The sequence below is a fragment of the Bison bison genome, unplaced genomic scaffold (genome assembly GCF_000754665.1).
Source record: "Bison bison bison isolate TAMUID 2011002044 unplaced genomic scaffold, Bison_UMD1.0 scf7180017864331, whole genome shotgun sequence".
In the NCBI taxonomy this organism is placed as follows: domain Eukaryota; kingdom Metazoa; phylum Chordata; class Mammalia; order Artiodactyla; family Bovidae; genus Bison; species Bison bison.
Genome location: NW_011494903.1, coordinates 7,260,155 through 7,269,925, shown reverse-complemented (window position 1 = coordinate 7,269,925; position 9,771 = coordinate 7,260,155).

Below are 9,771 nucleotides of genomic sequence, written 5' to 3'. Positions count from 1 at the left end.
GAGGCCCCCATCACCCTAATACCAAAACCTGACAAAGATCCCACAAAAAAAGAAAACTACAGGCCAATATCACTGATGAACATAGATGCAAAAATCCTTAACAAAATTCTAGCAATCAGAATCCAACAACACATTAAAAAGATCATACACCATGACCAAGTGGGCTTTATCCCAGGGATGCAAGGATTCTTCAATATCTGCAAATCAATCAATGTTATACACCACATTAACAAATTGAAAAACAAAAACCATATGATTATCTCAATAGATGCAGAGAAAGCCTTTGACAAAATTCAACATCCATTTATGATAAGAACTCTCCAGAAAGCAGGAATAGAAGGAACATACCTCAACATAATAAAAGCTATATATGACAAACCCACAGCAAACATTATCCTCAATGGTGAAAAATTGAAAGCATTTCCTCTAAAGTCAGGAACAAGACAAGGGTGCCCACTTTCACCACTACTATTCAACATAGTTTTGGAAGTTTTGGCCACAGCAATCAGAGCAGAAAAAGAAATAAAAGGAATCCATATTGGAAAAGAAGAAGTAAAACTCTCACTGTTTGCAGATGACATGATCCTTTACATAGAAAACCCTAAGGACTCCACCAGAAAATTACTAGAACTAATCAATGATTATAGTAAAGTTGCAGGATATAAAATCAACACACAAAAATCCCTTGCATTCCTATACGCTAATAATGAGAAAACTGAAAGAGAAATTAAGGAAACAATTCCATTCACCATTGCAACAGAAAGAATAAAATACTTAGGAATATATCTACCTAGAGAAACTAAAGACCTATATATAGAAAACTATAAAACACTGGTGAAAGAAATCAAAGAGGACACTAATAGATGGAGAAATATACCATGTTCATGGATCGGAAGAATAAATATAGTGAAAATGAGTATACTACCCAAAGCAGTTTATAGATTCAATGCAATCCCTATCAAGCTACCAACGGTATTCTTCACAGAGCTAGAACAAATAATTTCACAATTTGTATGGAAATACAAAAAACCTCGAATAGCCAAAGCTATCTTGAGAAAGAAGAATGGAACTGGAGGAATCAACCTACCTGACTTCAGGCTCTATTACAAAAAATCTGTTTGTTTTTAATTGGAGGATCATCATTTTAAAATATTGTGTTGGTTTCTGCCATATATCAACATGAATTAGCATGATCATACATATGTTCCCTTGCTCTTAACTTCCTTCCCAGCTCCCGCACCATCCCACCCCTCTAGGTAGTCACAGAGCACCAAGGTAGGATTATAATGTGGGACTGATTCCACATTACAATTCCATCCACCTGTTACTTGGGCACAGAGTGATTTATCAGTAATAACACTGACCATTACTGGCTGGCTAATGTTCTCAGTTCAGGTTCCAAATAGGAAGGGACTCCTTCTAAATGTAGTTTACCCAGACTAGTGGAGAAATCAAAGATAATATACTGCCAAAAAGAACATGCTTCCAGAGAGGATGTAGGTAGAAAGCATTTAGGCTAGAGAGAGACACAGAACTGAAGAATTATGGATGACTTTAAGATCTCTGAATCAAGAAGAGTATGTACCCACAAGATGGCCTGGTAAAACTTGAGGGAGTTTGAGAATGTCCAAAGGACAGATAAGAACAGTCATACCGAGAAGAGGCATTACTAAATTCTTGCGGGAAAGAAGAAAAAACTGATACAAAACTCCCCTTAGCCAATCCAGGTTCGATGCACAACGATACTGGATGCTTGGGGCTGGTGCACTGGGACGAGCCAGAGGGATGGTACAGGGAGGGAGGATGGAGGAGGGTTCAGGATGGGGATCAAGTGTATACCTGTGGTGGATTCATGTTGATATATGGCAAAACCAATACAATACTGTAAAGTTAAAAAATAAAAAAAAAAATTAAAAAATGATTATTTTTAAGTTTAGATCTTGACAGAGAGTGTGGTCCAGTTATTCTCATACATCTATTAAGATACTTTTTAAATACAAGGACACATGAACTAGGTGGTCACTCCTCAGTTATTTAAAGATTGTGGTGGCCAGTGGAAAGATGTTCAGGTGAGAAACACCCTTATGATATACTGGTTAGCGAGGTATTGTTGTTGTTTAGTCGCTAAGTTGTGTTCAACTGTTTGTGACCCCATGGACTGCAGCACAACAGGCTCCTCTGTCTTTCACTGTCTCCCGGAGTTTGTTCAAATTCATCTCCATTGATTCAGTGATGCTGTCTAACATCTCATCCTCTGCTACCCCCTTCTCTTGCCCTTATCTTTCTTAGTATCAGGGTCTTTTCCAAGGAGTTGACTCTTCATAGCAGGTGGCTAAAGTATTCATATTGGAGCTTCAGCTTCAGCATCAGTCCTTCCAATGAATATTCAGGGTTGATTTCCTTTAGGATTGACTGGCTTGATCCCCTTGCAGTCCAAGGGACTCTCAAGAGTCTTCCAGCACCACAATTCGAAAGCATCAGTTCTTCTGTGCTCAGTCTTCTTTATGGTCCAACACTCACATCCAAACATGACTACTAGAAAAAGCAGAGCTTTGACTGTAAAGACCTTTGTTGGCAAAGTAATGTCTCTGCTTTTTAATATGCTGTCTAGGTTTGGTATAGGTTGTCTTCCAAGGAACAAGTGTCTTTTAATTTCATGGTTGCAGTCACCATCTGCAGTGATTTTGGAGCCCAAGAAAATAAAGTCTGTCACTGTTTCCACTTATTCCCCTTCTATTTGGCATGAAGTGATGGGACTGGATGCCATGATCTTAGTAGTCTGAATGTTGAGTTTCAAGCCAGCTTTCACTCTAGTTTTTTAACCTTCATCAAGAGGCTCTTTAGTTCCTCTTCCCTTTCTACCATTAGAGTGGTATTATCAGCATATTTGAGATTGTTAATATTTCTCCTCACAATATTGATTCTAGCTTGTAATTCATCCAGCCTAGAATTTCACATGATTTGCTCTGCATAGAAGTTAAGTAGGCTGACATTATACAGCTTTGTTGTACTCCTTTCCAAATCTTGAACCAGGAAGTTGTTCCATATTCTTCTAATTGATGCTTCTTTACTTATATACAAGTTTCTCAGGACACAGGTAAGGTGGTCTGATATTCCCATCTTTTTAAGAATTTTCTACAGTTTGTTGTGATCCACACAGTCAAAGGCTTTAGCATAGTCAATGAAGCAGAAGTAGATGTTTTTCTGGAATTCCCTTGCTTTCTCTATCATCCAACAAATGTTGGCAATTTGATCTCTGATTCCTCTGCCTTTTCTAAATCCAGCTTGTACATCTGGTTCACATACTACTGAGGCCTAGCTTGAAGCATTTTGAGCATAAGTTTACTAGCATGTGAAATAAGTGCATTGGACAGGAGTTTGAACATTTTTTGGCATTGTCCTTTTTGGAATTGGACTGAAAGCCTACCTCTTCCAGTCCTGTGTCCACTGCTGAGTTTTCCAAATTTGCTGACATATTGAGTGGAGTACTTTAGCAGCAACATCTTTTAGGATTTGAAATAGCTCAGCTGGAATTCCATCACCTCTTCTGGCTTTGTTTGTAGTAATGCTTCCTAAGACCCACTTGACTTCACACTCCAGGATGTCTGGCTCTAGGTTAGTGACCACACCATTGTGATCATCCAGGTCATTAAGGCCATTTTTATATACTTCTTCTGTGTATTCAACCACCTCTTCTTAATATCTTCTATTTCTGTTAGGTCCATACCATTTCTGTCCTTTATTGTGCCCATCCTTGCATGAAATATTCCTTCGATAGCTCCAATTTTCTTGAAGAAATCTCTGGTCTTTCCCATTCTATTGTTTTCTTCTTATTTATTTATTTTCTTTTTTTTTGCATTGTTCATTTAAGAAGGCCTTCTTACCTCTCCTTGCTATTCTCTGGAACTCTGAATTCAGTTGAGTATATCTTTCCTTTTCTCCCTTGCCTTTCACTTCTCTTCTTTCCCCAGCTATTTGTAAAGCCTCTTCAGACAACCACTTTGCCGTCTTGCATTTCTTTTTCTTTGGGATGGTTTTGAATCAATAGGGAAGGGGGCAGGGCACAACTTTTAAAAGAACGGCATAGCCTAAGGACACAGCCTAAACCTATTAGAATCAAATGGGTCCAAGATGGTAGACAAATCAACTTTGACTAGATCTTGATCTTCAATCAGCAAGCTAAATGACACACTCAGAAGTGCTGTGACAGCTCCAAGGCAATATCAAAGTGGTGGTGGCCCAATTGCTGAAAATCTCCACCCCTTCCCCAAAATAGTTAGAATAATCCTCCCACTCATTAGCCTATAAAATTACCCAGTCCATAAAAACTAACCATGCCACATTTTGAGGCTACACTCGCCCTCTGTGATGGCCCACAGTCTGCCTGTGAAGTGTGTTTCTCTCTGAATAAATTCATTTTTCACCTATCACTTTATCTCTCACTGGATTCTTTCTGAGATGAGACATCAAGAACCGAAGCTCCATTAGGTCCTGAAGCCAGGTCTGTGATAATCATTTGGAAGACTGTGGGTTTTGACTGGGACTGAGTCCCAGCACATAGGTTCAAGTCTCAATCTAAGATAAATGGTTTCTGTTTGGGTCACTGCCTAGAAGGCAATGGCGCCCCACTCCAGTACTCTTGCCTGGAAAAGCCCATGGATGGAGGAGCCTGGAAGGCTGCAGTCCATGGGGTTGCTGAGGGTCAGACACGACTGAGTGACCTCACTTTCACTTTTCACTTTCATGCATTGGAGAAGGAAATGGCAACCCACTCCAGTGTTCTTGCCTGGAGAATCCCAGGGACGGGGGAGCCTGGTGGGCTGCCGTCTATGGGGTCGCACAGAGTTGAACACGACTGAAGTGACTTAGCAGTATGACCAAAAGACCTAATGATTCAGAAAGGCTCCACTTCACTTATCTTTTCTCATTTGTAAAATAGTCCTCACATTGTATAAGGATCGTGAAGATCAAAAGAGAAAATACACAATAAGCCTAGCAAAAGGTGAATGCTTAATATATCATCATTCACTGTCACCTCTCACACACAGGAGTGTCTGTGTGCACCCCTCTTCAGAGATGCACAAACTCTCACCTAGTTTTTAAAAACAAGAGTCCTGAAAAAGAAAATAGAGATAAAAATGAAGGTATAATTTTTTTGAAAGAAGAGAACATTTTTATTCTCCCAGCATACAACATATTGCATTCAACAAAAAAAGCAATACTTCAGAAATATTGTGGACCTGTTCTAGAGTGAATGTCACAAAAAATTGAGTCACATGAAGTTTTGGTTTCCCAATGCATATAAATGTTATATTTATACTATACTATAGTCTGTTAAATATGCAATAACACTATGCCTAAAATAATTATGTACATACCTTAATTAAGGGCTTCCCTGGTGGCTCAGTGGTAAAGAATCTGCTTGCAATGCGGGAGAGCTGGGTTAGATGCCTGAGTTGGGAAGATCCCCTGGAGAAGGGCATGGCAACCCACTCCGGTATTCTTGCCTGGAGCATCCCCATGGACATAGTTGCCTGATGGCCTACAGTCCATGGGGTCACAAAGAGTCAGACACAAATGAGTGACTAAGCACAGCACACATTAGTTAAATATAATTTGTTGCTAAAAAGTGTTATCTCTCATCTGAGCCTTTAATTAATTGTCATCTTTTTGTTGTTGGAGAGTCTTGTCTGGATGTTGATGTCTGTTGACTGATGAGGTTGATGGTTGCTGAAGATTAGAGTGTTGTTGTTCAGTTGCTCAGTCGTGTCTGACTATTTGGGACCCCATGGACTGTAGCACACCAGGCTTCCATATCCTCGCTATTTCCCAGAGTTTGCTCAAATTCATGTTCATTGAGTTGATGTTGCCATCCATCCGTCTCATCCTCTGTCACCCCCTTTTCCTGCTGCCTACAATCTTTCCCAGCATCAGGGTCTTTTCCAGTGAGTCAACTCTTTGCATCAGATGGCCAAAGTATTGGAACTTCAGCTTCAGCATCAGTCCCTCCAATAAATATTCAGGGTTGATTTCCTTTAGGATTGTCTGGTTTGATCTCCATGCAGTCCAAGGGACTCTCAAGAGTCTTCTCCAACACCACAGTTCAAAAGCATCAATTCTTTGGTGCTCAGCCTTCTTTATGGTCCAACTCTCACATCTATACATGACTACTGGAAAAACCATAGCTTTAGACTAGATGGACCTTTGCTGGCAAAGTAATGTCTCTGCTTTTTACTATGCTGTCTTTTTAAATCTAGCTTTTTCACTCTTCACTTTCATCAAGAGGCACTTTAGGTCCTCTTAGCTTTCTGCCATTAAGGTGGTATCATCTTCACTGGGTTTGTTTGTTTGTTTGTTTTAATTTTGAAGAAAAATTTCTGCCTTTGAATGATCTCTGACTAATTTGTGAATAAAAGCATTATTATTTATGTATTTTTCATTTATAGTGAGTCTATTTCTTGGCAAACCTTATAAAGAAGTTAGTAAACATTCCTACAAGACAAATCAACTCTAAGATTTATATGCTGGTGATGTTAGCAGTAATAAAACATTTTCCAGATAATGTTACTCACATCAGACATAACTCTTAAAAGCCTGTGCCCAGCTGTAGTGAGAAAACACTGTAGCAATACAAGTCAGAATTAGAATGGAAATGTTTTGTATTCATCAGGCTGTCTCCTGTCTTTCTATTGATGCTAATGACTGCTGGTAAAATCTTTACTTTGTCTTATTTATTAAATATGATTCAGTCTTACTTTACCAGTTTTCACTAAGGCTACATCTATATTATCAAATCTTTCATCTTCTCTGATATTCTGCTAAATATAAAGTCAGGTACAATAGAGACTTAGAAACAATTACAGTCCTCATCAGTTCAGTCGATCAGAGGTGTCTGACTCTTCACGACCCCATGAACCACAGCACGCCAGGCTTCCCTGTCCATCACCAACTCCCTGAGTTCACCCAAACCTATGTCCATTGTGTCAGTGATGCCATCCAACCATCTCATCCTCTGTCGTCCCTTTCTCCTCCTGCCCTCAATCTTTCCCAGCATCAGGGTCTTTTCAAATGAGTCAGCTCTCTGCATCAGGTGGCCAAAGTATTGGAGTTTCAGCTTCAACATCAGTCCCTCCAATGAACACCCAGGACTGATCTCCTTTAGGATGGACTGGTTGGATCTCCTTGCAGTCCAAGGGACTCTCAAGAGTCTTCTCCAACACCACAGTTCAAAAGCATCAATTCTTTGGCGCTCAGCTTTCTTCACAATCCAACTCTCACATCCATACATGACCACTGGAAAAACCACAGCCTTGACTAGATGGAATTTTGTTGGCAAAGTAATGTCTCTGCTTTTTAATATGCTGTCTAGGTTTGTCATAGCTTTCTTCCAAGGAGCAAGCGTCTTTTAACTTCATGGCTGCAGTCACCATCCGCACTGATTTTGGAGCCCCCCAAAATAAAATCAGCCACTGTTTCCACTGTTTCCCCATCTATTTGCCATGAAGTGATGGGACCGGATGCCATGATTTTAGTTTTCTGAATGCTCCCTACTAACGTGGCTGGGGAAAATGGTTAGGAGTAGGAGGTGCTTTGTTCTACAAATTGCTTCCTTATTCATTCCTTTCTTAGCAAGAATTAGCTAGTGGGTTGCTCAGGGCATAGTAAGTTAACAGTATTAGGACTATTCTTGAAAGCAGAATATATCTACCCAGCATATTCCATCTGTCTTATTCAAATACCCACTGGAATTGAAGAGTTTGAAAGGGTTGCTGGCTGCCATTCTCAGGTATGAATCAAAAGAACATTTCCAAACTGGTATTAATGGACAATGATTCAAAGTGGATTTTGGTAAAATGCTGAAGCAGTTTCATGTGTACATTTGTGAATGGTCAATAAATAACCCAAACATTCAACTTGTTTTGAAGACAACAGATGTCTGAGTTTGAGCTTATAGTGTTTACCTGGTTTTTCAGCTAGGAAGGAATCTGGTCAGCTGACTTAATTAAAGGGAAGAAAGTGGTAAAAAGAAGTTGTGTGGAACTTAACAAAATCAGCATCACCAGGAGTGATCATTTATTCAGCCTACGGTCAACCTGTTTGTTGTTTCTCCCTGTGAAATTATGTGTTAAACTTAATTTTCTGCATTTCTTGCAAGGGTTCTGCAGATTTTTATAATGTTCAGTTAAAAGAGCATGGTGTATGCACTCATAGGTACCCAGGTATAAAGAGAATTTTATTAATAATCATTTTAGTGGAAAAAAATTATTTGATTTCACAGAGCCTTGCTGCTGCTGCTAAGTTGCTTCAGTCGTGTCTGACTCTGTGCGCCCCCGTAGACGGCAGCCCACCAGGCTCCCCCGTCCCTGGGATTCTCCAGGCAAGAACACTGGAGTAGGTTGCCATTTCCTTCTCCAATGCTTGAAAGCGAAAAGTGAAAGTGAAGTCGCTCAGTTGTGTCTGACTCTTAGCGACCCCATGGACTGCAGCCCACCAGGCTCCTCTGTCCATGGGATTTTCCAGGCAAGAGTACTGGAGTGGGGTGCCATTGCCTTCTCTGTCACAGACACTTGCTTAAGCCAAATTAAATGGAGGTACACAATAATTGGAAGTTTTTGGCTCTCAAGGGAAGACTACTGTCAGCTTCTATTGTTAAAAACAAAGATGTTCTAGAAACATAACAAAATAATGCAAACAATGAACATTTATTATTTTCTTGCTAAGATTCAGAATAAATGCTAAGCACTTCAATGCACTGAATCATTCAGATTTATGACACATCCACCATGAGGGTATTTTTATTGTCCTCATTGTATAAATAAGGAAACAGGCTAGCAAGAAGTAGAGAGGGAAACAATGTTAAGTCAGTCTAGCCTAGAACCCGTGTACATTCAACCACTGGCTACTGTCCATATACCCCAAAGAAAGCTCTGGAGGGCCATAGAGATGACACAGATACTCATTCCAGTGTCCTGGGTTGAGTTCCTCTTGGGAGCCAGGACAACTGTTAACAACAATTCAATATCAGTATTTTATCAGCACCCAGTTGAATCATCATCTGCTTGATCTTATGACTGAGGGAACAGCGATTTATTATTGCTCAGTTTTATAAGTGATAGATGAATACACAGAGGGGGAATAATGAAGAAAAAACAGTGACAACTGAGAGTCGTGACAGCTGGATTTTAGACTCACTTTTTCTACTAATTAACTGAGTGCATTTTGCGAAGTCATGCTGCTGTTTTCCACCTCAGTTTATGTTACATTTGTCTGCAAAACAAGGCAAGACTGCCAGCAATTGCCTTTTTCTTGGTAGCAGAAATTACATAAACTTTCTACTTCTAAAAAGGAGTAAATCTGGGGATTTGGGAATTTAGCCAGCTTAACCTGTGGAGTTTGTTCAATTCTGGCCACATTAGATGTAAAATTCTCCAGGGTGGGGTCTATTCCTGATCAATTATTTTTTTGAAACATATACAAGACAGTCTCTCCTGTAATGTTATTGGATAATAAAGTCAAGTGGGCCTTAGAAAGCATCACTATGAACAAAGCTAGTGGAGGTGATGGAATTCCAGTTGAGCTTTTTCAAATCCTGAAAGACGATGCTGTGAAAGTGCTGCACTCAATAGGCCAGCAAATTTGGAAAACTCAGCAGTGGCCACAGCACTGGAAAAGGTCAGTTTTCATTCCAATCCCAAAGAAAGGCAATGCCAAAGAATGCTCAAACTACTGCACAATTGCACTCATCTCACACGCTAGTAAAGTAACGCTCAA